Genomic DNA, 15,822 nt, shown 5'->3' on the forward strand with positions numbered 1-15,822 from the left:
TTTTTCAGCGTTCAGATTGCTGGTACCTCAGGATACGCATAGGCTCAATGTGCCACCCAGCTGTTTTCTTAGTTCGTGCAGGACTGAGAGGCAGTTTTGTGGGTATCCATGGTAGGTCCACTGTCAGTGAGTGAATGTTGTTTATGAAAACAAGTATATTCTCTTTGTTATAACTTCAGTTTTCTTTCTGGGCAAGAAAAGATGATGTTGTGTAGATTTATGATGATATATAGGGCTAAATGTCAAGACTTCCTTTTCCAGCTCATTGTTTCTTAGCTGAGATCTTTTGCAGTGTATTGCACCGTGGAGGAATTTGGCATAAAAGGAATTTCCTTGTTTGTTGTCACTTTTTCTGAAGCCTGTGTGCTGCAGCTAAGGATTGGTACTGCTTCTCCTTCTTGCATGGCCAAATTATTCAGAACACACTGCACTAGATATTTCAGTGTTGTTGTGCCAATTTAGGACACAAGGCTGTATATTCAAAATTAAATATCACGTGTGACTGTTGAATGTTATTTTAACCCATTCTGCAACCTGCAGCTCTGTTTAAATCACTGAGCATCTAAAATATTAAAAACCATGAGAAAGTTTACTCAGACACTAGGGGTGTGCGAAATGGGCTATATTTGATTAGGATTTGAATTTGGCCCAAATCGGGGACAGTGACTTGATTCAATTTGGTCGAAATAAAATCTGAAGATTCAGTGCTGATTCAGAGAATCAGCAGTTCAGCCACAGACACAGATTTAATTTTTTTGTACATACCTCGAGGTACCAGGCACAGCTTGTGAATGCTGCGGTGCTGGGGAAGATGGAGCATCCTACAGGAGTGCAGCCCACCCCCCCCCCTCCCCCCAAGCGTGCTCAGCGGAGAACTTGGAAGTGGACTGGAAGTACTTCTGGTCCACTTCCGGGTCTGCTGGGGAGCATGCTGGGGGGCACCCCACACCACCTCAACTCAGTGATCAGCTGTGGGGGGACCCCAGGTGCCCCCCCAGACCTAGGAGGCACCAGTTGTTGAGCTGGGGGAGTGAGGGGGGCCCCCCAGCTCACTCCCCGGTGGACCCAGACACGGTCCAGAAGTGCTTCTGGTCCACTTCTGGGCCTTCTGCCGAGCGTGCTGGGGAGCCCCCTGCGCCCCTGCAGGACGCTCCATCTGCCCCACCACTGCAGCATTCATGAGCCGCCTGGTACCTTGAGATATGTAGAAAAAGCATGTAAAGCTGTGTCTTATGTCCGAATCTCCAAATCTTTCTGAATCTCTCTGAATTGATTCGGAGGGTTCCAATTCAATTTGGAGAGATTAAAGGTTCTCTTGATTCCATTCGGATTCAGAGATTCAGCCACCGAATCGGGCCTAATCTCTGCCGAATTGAATCAGGGACGGAAGCTTCTCACAGCCCTATCAGACACTCTTCCTTGTTTTTCCAAAAAAAAATATTTGCAATATTTAGGAAAAAACTGCTGCTGGATTTACTCATGCTGGGACCCTCATTCTCATTAGAAAGACATTTCATTAGAAAGAATTTGCAAGGAGCTGCAATGTTAGAGGGGTCTAGAGAGGGTTGTGGTAGGGTCTGTCTTTACCTGTAAGACTTCTTTGTTTCAAAGAAACCATGAATGACTTCCATAAAATTTCAGTGACATTACTGTGTAGTGTAAATTCTGCATTTTCCCTGTCTTGTCAATGAGACAATGGACTGAATTTGTGCTGCTGCAACCCATTCTACAAAACTCCAAGAAGCAGTAAGTCAGCTTGAAATAAGACTTCAGCAACTAAAAAATGTTTAACCTCTCCTCCATGCTGCTGTGAGGCCTCAAGCCAGCTTTCAGAGCCCCCAAAATAGACTGGCCAGGCTAAAAGGAGATGCTTTGATCCAGCAGCTCTCCGGGGTAACCTACGCCCTCAGATGCAGCTAGAGCTGAAGATGGAGCTTCTCTCCCTTCCTGGAGATACAGGAAGGTGGCAATAGGGAATTCTCACTTTAGCATAGCTGTTCCCATAGGCACATTTAGACAGAAATAATTTGCACCCAGAGGAGTGAATGAGCCATGATAACAGCTCACTAATTAGAGCTCAATTTTTATTTCAACAGACAGAACTTTCCAAGAAAGTTTTAATAAGAAGCCAAGACCATCAGTGTGACCAGTTTGATGTCCTTCCCTTTGTATTACAAATGGATCATACTACTACATTTCTTTAATTTTTTGGCCTATATGCAACTAAAGGGATGTATTTGAATTGTTTTTCCCTTATCATATTACTGGAAACAATAGCCATTTGCAAGGTTTTGGAACAGTTTTTAAGGACTGTAGCCAAAATTTTCAAGCTTCAGTACACACATTTAAGCTCTTAAATGTGAGGTTTAATGTGCATGCCTAAATACAGGTTTATATTTGCAGCTTTGAAAATGTTGATCTATGTTTTCTAAATGGCTTCAACCCAGGCTCTAAATGGATGTGGATTTTTTAATGTACATTGAGGCTAGGGACAGACATTCAAAAAACCTGAAGCCCAAATTGATTCAGTATTTGCAGGTTAGTCTAACCTGCAGAGAGTGAACTGGTTTGCAAGTGGATAGATATTTGGCACATGCCTGCAGTGGCTCAAGCCAGAAGCCCAGGGGCACCAGAGCAGCCCTTCCTTCCACAGGGAAGCTGAGCTGGGGTGTGGGGGGGGGATGTGGCCAGGCCCCAGCAGCTCCCTGACAGCCCAGAGCAATCCAGGAACACAGGGCTGCCCAGCCCCAGAGAGGAACTCTTCCCCTTCCTCCCTCTCCCCCACCACCACAAGGCTGGGAGGGGGGCCCTGTTCAGTGCTGGGGGGCTCTTCTCCTTCCTCCTCCCCTACCACCACCACCACGAGGTGGGGAGGGGAACTCTATGAAGCTGCTTCATCCCAGAGGGGGATTCTTCCCCCTATTTCTCCACCATCACTGCGGGGTAGGGGGCTCTATGGGATGCTCTCCAGCCCCAGAGGGGGACTCTTCCTCCTCAGGGCAGGGAGAGGCTCTGTTTTATGCTGGGGGGGGGGAACTCTTCCCCTTCCTCCTTCTCTCCCCAGAGGGAGCTCAGCTGGGCAGGGTGGGGGGTATAGGGACCCCCATACACTCCCCCCATGGTGTGCAGCCCGCACTGCCTGGCAGCAACAGGAGGCGGGAACATCAGGGTGTTCTTGCCTAGCACAGGCACAGCTCTGGCCAGTGCTCTGCAGAGGGGGGAGAGGAGTTTGCCTTATCCTTGAGGCTCTGCTCATGGCAACTGTAGCTCCAGCCCTGGCAGCGGGGGAAGCTCTGCACTGGAGCCTCTTGACTACCCTGATCCCAGCTGCTCAGTCCCCACACTCTGCCAGGGGATAAGGCAAGGTCCGCTCCCTCCTCCATGCAGCGCTGGCTGGAGCTGTGCCTGTGCCAGGCATGAGTGCCCTGATGTCCCTGCCTGCTGCTGCTGCCAGACAACAGGGGCAGCATGCCATGGAGGGGCACCCCTCCACGCACCCACACCCCACCCAGCTGAGCTCTGCGCTCCCACTGCTCCTCTGTGAGGAGGAGAGGGAGGAGGAAGAGTTCAACCCAGCATGGAACAGAGCCTCCCCCTGCCCCCAACCCCCACTCTGGGGCCAGGCAGCATCGCATGGAGCACCCCCCTCCCAGCCCCAGGGCAGGAGGGGGAGAAGGGGAGAAAGAGGAAGAGTCCCTATCCAGCACCTCACAGAGTCCCCCTCTCCACCCTGGGAGGAAGAGGGGGGGGGGGAAGAGTCCCACCCAGCATGAAACAAAACCCCCCTCACCACCCTGCGGAACAACCAACCTAGCATGGCCCTGTTAAGGTGAAGCAGGCAGGGAGATGGATTCATAGATTCGTAGATGTTAGGGTCAGAAGGGACCTCAACAGATTATTGAGTCCGACCCCCTGCCTGGGCAGGAAAGAGTGCTGGGATCAGATGACCCCAGCCAGATGCCTATCCAGCCTTCCCTTTTTGTAAAGAAGTTCTTCCTGATGTCTAACCTGAATCTGCTCTCTGTCAGTTTGTGGCCATTGTTCCTAGTTACTCCAAGGCATGCCCTGGTAAACAAAGCATCTCCTATACCCTGCTGCTCACCCCTGATGAATTTGTAGGTGGCCAAAAGATCACCTCTCAGCCTTCTCTTGCAGAGGCTGAAGAGATCCAGGGCCCACAACCTCTCCTGGTAGGGCTTTGCCTGAAGGCCCCTAACCATATGAGTGGCCCTCCTCTGGATCCTCTTGAGGTTGTTCACATCCATCTTGAAGTGTGGTGCCCAAAACTGCATGCAGTACTCCAACTGTGGCCTGACTAGTGCTGCATAGAGGGGAAGTATCACCTCCCTGGACCTGTTTATCAAGCACCTGCTAATGCATGATAAAGTGCGGTTAGCTTTACTGATTGCTTTGTCACACTGACGCCTCATGTTCACCTTGGTGTCAACAATGACTCCAAGATCCCTTTCCGCTGCTGAGAAGCTCCTCCCCCAGCCTGTAAGCATGCTGGTGATTCCTTCTCCCTAGGTGCAGCACCTTGTAATTGTCCTTGTTGAACTGCATCCTATTCTGTTCCACCCACTTTTCTAACCTGTCCAGGTCTGCCTGGAATTGTTCCCTACCCTCCAGAGTGTGCACTTCATCCCACAATTTAGTATCGTTCACAAACTTGGACAGAGTACACTTCACACCCACGTCCAAGTCACTGATGAAGGTATTGAAGACTACAGGTCCAAGGACCGAACTCTGCGGGACCCCACTACCCACATCCTTCCAAGTCGATATTGACCCGACACTACCACTCTCTGGGTGCAACCGCTAAGCCAATGGGTTCATTTCTCCCTCTGTTCCTTCCCTGCATCCTGGGTCTGCCTGCTCCAGGTGCCACTGCTGCAGCCTCCTTCCCTCTGCTCACCAGCAGACAGGCTGACCCCAGCTGCGGTGAGGGAAGAGGGGAAAGAGGGAAGAATTAACTCTCTCCCTGCCCACTTTGCCTTAACAGGGCTGTGCTGGCCGGTGTCTCTGCTAGGGCTGGTTCCTGCTCTGGCTAGAGAGCAGAGGGGAGAGACCAGCTCTGCTGTGGAGCAGAGATCCCTGCCCAGCCCAGAGAGCATTTGGGGATGCTGGTTATTTTAAACCAGCAAGGAGTCTGGGACAGACATTGCATAAAGCCAAATCAGTTAAGTGTGATACTACATTGAACCAGAGTTATCTCAAACCGGTTTCAGCCATTTTGAAACTGGCTTATGTGCACTGAACATCTCTTCTGTTACAGATTTAAACCAGTTTCTGGTCACATAAACTGGTTTATGTGTAATGTCTGTCCCTAACAATATGGTGAGGGAAAAATGGTAGGGCAGTAGAATAAGCATCCATTGCAGATTTAAGCCTCAGAGAGACATTTCCTTCATAGAAAGAAACTTGAACTGATTTATTCTGAAATGATTTACTAAAATTATATAGTGAGAGCAGGGCCATTTACGTGCCTTTAATTTATAAATCCACCTGAGCCTGAGGCTTTGCCTGGTTTCAGCAGTGAGAATGCAGATATCATCTCTGTTGTTATAATGTTGTTTCAGTGAATTCAAGGAGGTCTTGTAACTGACTTTGAATTTTCTTTACAGGACAGACAGTTTTTGCTAAAACCTGTAGGCTAAGCACAGGCTCACCTAGAGGCTTTGTGTATAGGTGTGAGAATACATAGCATGCTTCACAAAACCTTTACTGCCATACATTTATGTAGTCTGCAGCAACACAGATACCTAGAGCTCTGTGCAAAATGTTAGGCAAGAATTACTAATCAGAGATTGACTTTGCTAGATATTTCTTTAAACATTCCTTCAGCTCAAAAGATTTTAGTGCCCACATCATATAACCCACAACTGTGGTTGGTATCACTGGGCATATCTACGTGTGCGTTTACACCAGCTTAAATTTACTGTGCAGTAACTATGCAGTAAGCAGGAATAGGCCTGTATTTACATATGCAGGCATTAAAGCTCATTAATGCTGTGTGTGGAATGACTTGCAACTAACTTTAAGATTAATTTTTTGTGTGGACTATCTTGGGAATAATTTTTGCCACAGACACAGCATTACTGCGCAGTAAGACGTCTACATGTACATTACTCATTACTGCGCAGTAAATAATCAGGCGTAAATTTGATACCTGCATGATGCCAGTATCAAATTTTTGGTGCACATTTACTGTGCGGTATGGGTGTGCATGTGTAGATGCACCCACTGGCAATCAAAAAAATGCAGGCCGGCTGGTTTACCATGAACCATGCAAAAGTTAGTACCACTTTTAGAACTTGGTGCAGGTTGTAGAGAATTAGGAATAAATTATATGTTAAAGGAGGAGAGAAAAAAGCGTAGAAGTGGGTAAAAATGGCGCAAGAGATTGTGATGCTTATTTCTGCCTTTTTGTATGTTAAGCCTTTTGAATATTTAGGTGTAACAGGAAAACCAGCATTTATATAATAAAGTACCTGAGTCTTTCACACACTGGCAAATTAACGTGCCATATTTCAAAATGAGGAATTACTTTTGATCATTTCTACAGAACAGGCCAGAATGTGGGATTTTTTTTCCTCCCTGATCCTTGAAAGAGTCCAGAGGAGAGCCACATGCATGATCAGAGGGCAAAAGAACAGGCCTTTTGAAGAGAGGCTGCGAGCTATGGGACTCTTCAGCCTGGAGAAGCGCAGGGGTGATTTGGTGGCAGCCTATAAGTACATAAGAGGTATGCATCAGGATCTGAGGGACACCAGTTCACCAGAGCACCCCAAGGATGACAAGGTCCAATGGTTTCAAATTCCTGCAAGACCATTTTAGGCTGGACATAAGGAAAAACTCCTTTACTGTCTGAGCCCCCAAGGCCTGGAACGGACTCCCCATAGAGGTGGTGCAAGCACCTACTCTGGACACTTGCAAGAAACATTTAGATGTTTATCTTGAGGGGATTTATAGATGTTAGGGTCGGAAGAGACCTCAATAGATCATCGAGTCCGAACGCCTGCATAGGTAGGAAAGAGTGCTGGGTTCAGATGACCCCGGCCAGATACCCATCTAACCTCCTCTTGAAGACCCCCAGGGTAGGGGTGAGCACCACCTCCCTTGGGAGCCTGTTCCAGATTTTGGCCACTCTAACTGTGAAGAAGTTCCTCCTAATGTCCAGTCTAAATCTGCTGTCTGCTAGCTTATGGCCATTATTTCTTGGGCGCCTTGGTGAGTAGAGCCTCACCAATTCCCTTCTGCGCCCCCATGATTAATTTATAGGCGGCCACAAGGTTGCCTCTCAACCTTCTCTTGCGAACGCTGAAGAGGTCCGGGTGCCCCATTCTCTTCTTGTAGGGCTTGGCCTGCAAGCCCTTAACCATACGAGTGGCCCTTCTCTGGACCCTCTCCAGGTTATCCACATCCGTCTTGAAGTGCGGTGCCCAAAATTGCATGCAGTATTCCAACTGCGGTCTGACCAGCACCCGATAGAGGGGAAATATCACCTCCTCGGTTCTATTTGTCATTCACCTGCTGATGCATGATAACGTGCAGTTAGCTTTCCTGATGATTTCATCACACTGATGACTCATATTCATCTTGGAGTCCACTAGGACTCTAAGATCCCTTTCTGCTTCCGTACTACCAAGCAGGTAATTTCTTAGGCAGTAGGATCCTTTGACCCTAGCTGACTTCCTGTCCCTTGGGCAGGGGGCTGGACCTGATGATCTTACAAGGTCCCTTCCAGTCTGAATGTCTATCTAAAATACGAAATCCTGGCCTGTTCTGTACCCACCTATTTGTAGTGTTCTTCAAAACCCACATACTTACATATTTATTTGAGGTCCTGTTCTGGAAAATCCCATTCATAATATTAACTTTGCCTTTCTTTTTTTTTTGTTCTGTGCCCTTTCCGGCTTTCATTAAAGTTAGCAGGAGTCTTTCCATTGACTTAAACTGAAGTTAGATCAAGCCTTTTTATAATATCCCTGTTGAGGGAGTGCAAGAATCTTGTCAGTGAGGTGTTTCTTTCAAAGCTGTAATGCCTTTGCAGATGGTGACATTACCACTCTTTTCATCAGGGAGCTGTTCACTGTTGGGGTATGCTTGAGGTGGGTGACCACTGAGTTTGATTATCCTTATTTTGGCATGTGAAAATCCAGTGCGAGCCTATATCTCATCTCCCAAGAGCATGATCTGATGTTGGCAACACAGTTTATAGAGACTGCAGCTTTTCAGAGCGTTAGAAGAAGCACTATTAGATTGTACTGAGACTGTCTAGCCCACATTTCCTTTGAGCCAAGACTGTTTTTAAGTACTGTCCTATGGTGCAGACTGCCTAATTATGAATTCACCAGAGGTACCTCCTCACTGCCTCAAAACAAAAGTCAGATTCTTCAGCCTCAGGATCCACACTGCAGACTGAAACAGTGACTAGACATTTTTAAAAGAAAAACTGCACAAAATAGAGAGCAGTTTTTCATTCTAGCCAAACAGGGTTGGTTTAATGTACAGTGAACAGGTTCCTAAAAAACAGCACAGGGTGAACTTGCAGTTGAAGTACAGAGCTATAAATTAGAAGATCTGAGTTATATTCCCAGCTTTGTCACTCCTATTAATAGAAAGTTCCCAAACTACAGTAATGCTTGCACTCACAGGGCGTGTTCACACATGCAAGCACGTGTGCTTGCAGCAGCTCAAATAGAAGTGGTACAAATTTGAGCCGGGGCTTTTTGACTCAGTGCACATACCTGGACATGCACTTTGGTGTCAGGCAAATTATGCAACTTGGAGCAAAATAACTTTGCCTGGCTCCTTCTAGATCTGCAGCCAGGGGGAGCTGCAGCCTGGGACCAGCACCTGTGCTGTCCACAGTAGTATATAAAGCTGCCCTGTCCTGGTCCCATCAGTACAGAAAGCTGCCCTGTCAAGTAGCTCAGGGCTACTCACTTTCAGGAGCTTCTGGGGCCCAGCCGTTGGTACCAGGGGACACTACCCCTTGTGCCAGCTGGACTGCTGAAACAGCCCTAAGAGTTCAATGCATTTTTTACCCACTGCAGCAGTCTAGCAGTGGGGGCTGCTGCCTAGCTGTGACCTGCTGCACAGCTGCCAGACCCAGACGGGGACTGCACACCAGTAGAGGCATCTGCCCCTCTGGGTCAGCTGCCAGTGGGCTGTGGCTGCAGAGCTGGCCTTTGTGCGGCACCACTGCCATGTGTAACCCCTGCCTGGCCATCTAGGCAGCTATCGCCTGGAAGATGTTTGCAGTATGGTGGCCTGCTTTGAACTGTCAAAGCATGTCCTTCTCTTCCTAATTGGCCAGGAGGTCAGCCACCTCCAGCTGGGTCCAAGGTGCCAGCTCTCAGCAGGCAGGGTCCTAGCGGGAATTCTGGTATTCCCTATTTTGAATAAAAAAATCTGAAAGTTACTCTGTAAATTACCCCAAAATCCATGTTCCACATGGTACAGCCCCTCTACACAGCTCATAAACTGCCCCAACAGGGCTACAGCCTCCCCACAGGGGCTACAGCCCCCACAACAGGGGCCACATGGCCCCTGCAGGGAGTACCACTCCCCCCCTGCAGGGCCTATATGCCCCACCCCAATTGCTCCCCCAGCCCGCAGGATTGCTGCCCCACCTGGCCCCATCCCCTGCCAGGTTCTGCAGCCACACCCATGGTTGCCCCACCCGGCCCACCCGGCCTCCTGGGCAGTACGGTTCCCCAACGGCTCCCCCACCCAGCCCTGCCCCTGATGCCCCCCCTTCCCAGCCCCAGCAGTCTGGGACTCAAAAAAAAAAAAAAAAAGGAAAGCCCCACACTCACCAGCAGTAGCAGTTGCTGTCGGGGTCACTGGGGCCTCGTGGCAGAGCCCCCCTGCACAGCACGGGGCAGCCCCGGGCCTCCTGACACCCACATTGCCACTGGTGTGGCTGGGGTCAGAAGGGCACTGCGTGGCTTTACATACTGTCGGGCATCTGGGGCTGCTGTGGTTGTCAGCTAGGCCCCGTGCTGCGTGGGAGGGTTCTGCCATGAATCCCCAGTGATTCTGATGACAGATGTTGCTACTGGTGAGTGCGGGGCTTTTTTTTTTTTAATTGCTGGGATGCTGGAGCTGGGTGGGGCAGTGATGCAGGCGCTCGTGGCACAGGCGGAGGATGGGGCTGGGTGGGGCAGCCATGGGAGGTTTTGGGGGGCAGGCAGGGGATGGGGCTGGATGGGGCAGTGATCGGAGGGGCTTGGGAGGAGGCGGGGGATGGGTCCAGGTGGGGCAGCAATCCGGGGGGCTGGGAGAACGCGCAGGGCTGGGGGGGTTCCCCCATTGTCCACTCCCCTCTCCTCTAGCCCCCCGCTACCCCCTACTTACCAGCAGAAGCCTGGGTCCACGTCCCTGCAGCTTGCACCACTGTCTGCCTTGCATGAGCAGGCAGGGTGCTTCAGACAAGGGCGAGGGCCAGCCATAGAGACACTGGCTGGCTACCAGAGTGTCTCTGTGGAGGACCAAGCCTCCAGTTGCCTCTGGGTACGGTCCAGGGCTGTGCCCTGCCCACCTTTTATCTCCTACAGCTTTTTTTTGACCAGGGGTCTAATTTTGCCCCCGCACTGCAAACTTGCAGTGCAGGAAACATGTTTTGTCCCTGCACGTGCCTCTTGCAGCATCTCAAGGGGCTTTGAGATGCTGCAAGATGTACATGCACGCTTGTGTGGATGCACCCACAGTGTTTTGAGCTCCTTTATTATCAGGCATTATAGAAATGCAAAGTGTAATTAGCCAGTATGAGCAGGCTATCACACAGGTAAAAAGCTCCATTTTTTTTTCTTTTTTCCCTCCATCCCACCATTTTTGTTTTGTTTATTTCTAATATTCTTTTAAGTGGAAGGGGCCATTTCCTTTGGTTATTTATTTACCTCTGGGCTGCAGCAAAAGGTCTTGCTGTTCAGTATGGTTGCCACCAGATGTATATTTTTTTAATTTAACAAAGATCATGATCTAGTAAAGTGATCAGATTTTTAAAAAGATGACTTTAGTGGTATTTTTCTGTACGTATCTATGCAGACAGAATTTGGCCCAAGGGCTTCTTTGAAATTTTAAAACAAGTATTCAGTTGTCCCAACTTTACCCTAACACATCTTTCTTTGTCTTGTATGCCTTTCCACACAAACAACACTTGTTTTATGAAATAAGCAAATATATCTCCAAATGCTTTATCAGTGAAGGGCTTCTGAACATACTGCGAAGTGGCATCTGTAACATGTACTCAGTAAACATACAGTCCTGATCCACTAAAGTCCAGTAATGTCAGTGGAAAGGCCCCTCAAACTTCAATAATTTTTTCCATTTAGACCCTAATTGCATTTAGATTCTAAACTTGATCTTCTGTGGTCAAATTACAGGCTTTTTCTGTTTATTTCTGAGTGAATGACATTGGTTCATACAAGATATGAAATATTTCTTCCCCATTATTATAAAAGTGAGTAAGGGCAGTGAAATATCAAGAATAGGGAAGGAATGATAACATTTCAAATAAATGTTTTCATTTTTACAAAAGGAGAGACAGCTTGAGTAAAAAAAGTAGTTCTGTTCTGATGTCAGGAACAGATGTTTACACTTATTTGAAATAGGAATTCTATTACCATACAATAACTAGAATTGGCCAGAAATGGATTTTTTTTTCCTGTGGGAATTTTAACAGGAAAATTCTCCATTCAGAAGGTTCCTGTCAGGAAATAATGGTTTTCCTGCAAGATATTAAAAAAATTAAGTGGGGGAAAAAACATTTTTTCCTGCCTCTTCTATTTTTGCTAGTTGGAAAACTGTAACAAAACATGAAAAATGGACTTTTCTGTGTTCCTCTACTTTCTGATTGTTTCCCAACTGGAAAATAAAAGTTAATTCTACTTTCTCTTATTTAAAGAAAGGAAACGTTGAATAGTGAAAGTCAGTATATTAAAAATGGAAGTTTATTTTTTTTGTTTTCCCTTTTTGTAAGGAATACAGTAAAAAACTAAGCGAAAATAGAGGCATTTTCACCAATTTTGAAAGTTTTATTTTTAACTTTAATAATTAAAAATCACATCAAGAAAAAAGTCTTGTTGAGGCAATTGCATGTTTTTGGTAAAATGACTTTTTTTAGCCGTCGTGTTTTAATCCAAACATTTTAATCAGCATATTTTATTTTGACAGTAGTAATGTGCAACAAAACTATCTGTGTCCATGTGATTTTTGTGGGTAGCTTATCACTTGTAATGAATCAAGGATCAATTTGTAGTACATGCAGCTCTGTGTGCTTACTGTAATTTTAATTTACATTCCTTGGGATTTGGGGCATTCCATGGGAGTAAGAGGAGAATGTGTCATTTTCTCTTGCACAGAATCCTGTTACAGGTGCTTCTGACCTCTGGTTTGTTCACTCCTGTTACTGAGCTCTTGGTTGAACTCCCGGTGGTGTGAGAGCTCTCTGTTGCAGTTGCTGCCTTTGCAATTGCTCCTCCTTGTGCCTTTTCCTTTATTTGTCTGTTGTATTTCTGGCCCTGATGCAAATCCAGTTTCCTTTTAATAATGTTGTGCCTGGTTACTCTAGTACTGCTAGCAACAGCAAGCAATGTGTATTCAGCATTCTGCAACTTCTGTTTGGGCAGCACAGTAACATCTGTTTTCACTTCAATCTCTGAATAGTAGTAGCACTGTTTGCTGTACTCTGAGTGCCAGTACAGATGAAAGCCATGCTTAAAAGAACATGTATGCAGAATCTTAGCCTGTATCCATTAAAGTCAATGGCAAATATGGCAGCATAGGTGCTGGCTGTTAACAGGCAGAAAGTAAAAGACAGATGAGAGCATAAGTACCTTTTTGTGTGAAGGGCTTACTGGGTTATAAACTCATTCTTCTGAATACCATCCACACCTCCTGGGAGACATGCTATGGAAAGATATGTCGGCTTTCTGACCAAGTACCAGCTATTGGTGAGAAAACAGCAACTCAGAGTATTCTTGATTCCCTATTGAGAGAGAAAAAATAAGTATTTATAAAGTAAAAAAAATCCATTTATCAGTATCGTGCATAAAATCTACTTCCTTTTCAAAGCCCCATGCATAGTTTTATGCATTCCTACCAAATCCCCAGTAAAGCAATGGGAGTGTATCTGTTGACCTTGGATTGGCCATTTGTGGATGGGGCCCAAGCTTCAGCAGTTCTAAATGCCCTCAGCAAAAGTCCAAGTTACTGGGAAGAAAAACACTCCAGGGCCTTTTTAAGACATTCTCGGGATCTCGTATGATTGGCACCTTAAGTGCTAAGGTTGCAGTACCTATTACGCAGCTTAATGTTCCTGATTAATCAAGGCTGCTACTAAATAAAGTTCAGTATTTGATAAACTTGCTTTTTGTCAGTAGCATAAAGGTAGTCGGCTCCTAATTCAAACTAACTGTAAACACAGAGCCGGCCTTAGGGAAAATGGCACCCTGAGCAAACTCATAATTTAGCAGCCTCCTCTGTCTCCACCCCCCCCCCCCAGTCAGCAGGCAGAGGCAGGCAGGGGAACGTGGCTGCCCGGGCAGGTGGCCCCATCCCTGGTTGCCACACTGCAGATACCAGCCATCTGTCAGCCCAGCCTGCTGCTGCCTGAGCACCCATGTGGAGCTGCTGCTGAGGCCTACAGTGATCGTGACACCCCCTGTACAGCAGCATGGCCAGTCCCAGCCAGGGCGGGGTGGGGGAGGCATGGGGAGGCCAGCTTCCCAGGCAGGTGGTTCCCAGCTCTATGAGCATCTCCTTGGCCCCATCAAAGGGGCAAGGAATATGTTCCTGCAGCCACCTGTACTGCCCAGCCCACTGCATCCTGAGCACTGGCCAGAGGTGGGGGGTGGGGATCAGCCGGGGCAGGGATGGAGTGCTGTTCATGTGTCATGATGCCCCCCTGATGCCCTGCAGTCTCCCTGACCATAGCGGCCTGGGCAGTTGTCCGTCCCTAAGGCCAGCTCTGTGTAAACATTTAACAAAAGGCACTGAGACAAGCATGTCATCAGCAGTTGGCTGGCGACTTGTTGTTTTCCTACCCCATTAGGACAAGGTGTATCTGATGCCCAAGTAAAACTGTAACTATGTGAGGGACAAGCACTGAGGCAGAAAGCTTGTAGTAGTCTCCAAAGGCAGGTCTCTTGGAGTAGGTCTGCAAAGGCAGACCCAATCAGAGTCCCCTAGTTTTGCCAAGGAGAGAGAGTTTAAAATATTGCAGACATAATGCTGCCCTAATTTAATGACACTCAGGCTGGTTATTTAGCAGAGCCTGGGCTTTCAGCCTAAATGTTGTTGATATGATAGCAAGAGAAAAACATCATGTGATAGTCGTGTGTGCTTTCCCCTCTCACTTTCACATTCCTACTTATTAAGATACAGGGTCGCCGTGGCTGACATTACTATGGTTCATAACATCTCCATATTCTTCATCTCTCTTTAATACATATGTATGAATAGTCTGTGCATAAAATCTAATTACAGTATCAAACATCACACTATCTTTGTAACACTGTTGTCAGGAGTCAAGCACTTTGAGTGTTATAAAGTGGTGTTGTAATAAGGGTAATTATAATCTGGTAGAAGGGAGGTAAATTACATAATGTGATACAGTGTGTGTATCACAGATACATAATGTGCCTTACAGTTTTATGCAAAATTGGCAGTGGGTGGTTAAATACCACTTCCTGGCCAGGTAACCTGTTAAAACACAGGTATTGTACTATTCAACCAGTTTAAATTATAAACAAAATCTCTCTAAATTTAGATATATTTTATATATTAGGGTATTTTTAGGGCCTCTTATATTCCACAGAATGACTATTTGTGTGTTTGGTAGTTGCTTCACAGTAACTTAGCCTCTTCCATACTAAGAGGAGAATGCATTCATGCTTAAGTATGTTAAGTTGCTAATTCTGCTGAAATGTAGTAGCTTTTCTGTTGAATAAAAATAGCACAGTATCAGTTATAGAAGAGCAGCTTCCCCTCTTAACACATTTCGGTGTTTCCTTATGTTATTTTTAAAAACTGGACTGTAGCATTGTCATGTTTTATTTCATACTAGATATATTTCAGCTAACAATGATACTTTCCATGGAGAAAAGCATTCAGAACTGCTTATGCTCGGTGGCATTCTACTCCAGGAAGTGCACTTTTGTTAGTGTGGCCAGAATATCATGATTGAATTATGTATCTATAGCAAAATTGTCTGGATTGCAGGTATTCTGAGTGTTCAAAAGCTACAAAGTGATGCACTGTCACACTTGTCCTGTGCTTGTATAACACTATAAATCAGTTCCTTGCCTTATGCTGCTGCTTGTTTGTAAGATCTGAAAACAGCTGAAGAGGGAGCTGAAGAACTCCCGACAGCAACTCATTCACTGCCACCAAACACAGTTTGCTCGAGAATTCTCATACCTGAGTTGACACTGTTGGGGAACACGTGGCCAGCCAGGCTGGAAGCAGTGATGCCATCTGCACCACCACTATCTCCTCTCAGAACACCACAGCCATTTACATCAGAAGGGTAAATTTTAAGTCTCATTTCTAACATTCCTGATGATAAGTATGAACCTAATTCCTTTCTGATTATCAGTCTAGAATATAGTATATTGATAATGTGTTTTGTCCCAACTATGATACTTCTTTACACGTCCAAGTCAGGCAGTTGGATTGCATCATCTTTCTCTCTTTCTTTATTAATAAGGCCCAGATATAGTTTGCCTGATGTGTTTAAGGGCAGTATTGATCTCGTTGGGATTTCTGATGAAGTGAGGAGTACTTCTTCACCACCTAAAGATAGCAGGATGA

At 46.6% G+C, this 15,822-nt stretch overlaps 1 protein-coding gene across 16 annotated transcripts in view; it reads left to right on the top strand.

Annotated features, from left to right (window-relative positions):
* The window catches only part of MBNL1 (muscleblind like splicing regulator 1), a 210,398-nt gene that overhangs the window by 141,761 nt on the left and 52,815 nt on the right, over nt 1-15,822 (top strand). The window contains exon 2 of one of the 16 annotated variants that reach the window (XM_006268587.4): nt 15,340-15,538. The exons of the other annotated variants lie outside the window; for them this stretch is intronic. The gene's annotated coding sequence lies outside the window, so the exon portion shown is untranslated. The remainder of the gene's footprint in view (nt 1-15,339; nt 15,539-15,822) is intronic. 16 annotated transcript variants of the gene reach the window in all.

This window comes from Alligator mississippiensis, chromosome 7 (genome assembly GCF_030867095.1).
Source record: "Alligator mississippiensis isolate rAllMis1 chromosome 7, rAllMis1, whole genome shotgun sequence".
Taxonomy (NCBI): Eukaryota; Metazoa; Chordata; order Crocodylia; family Alligatoridae; genus Alligator; species Alligator mississippiensis.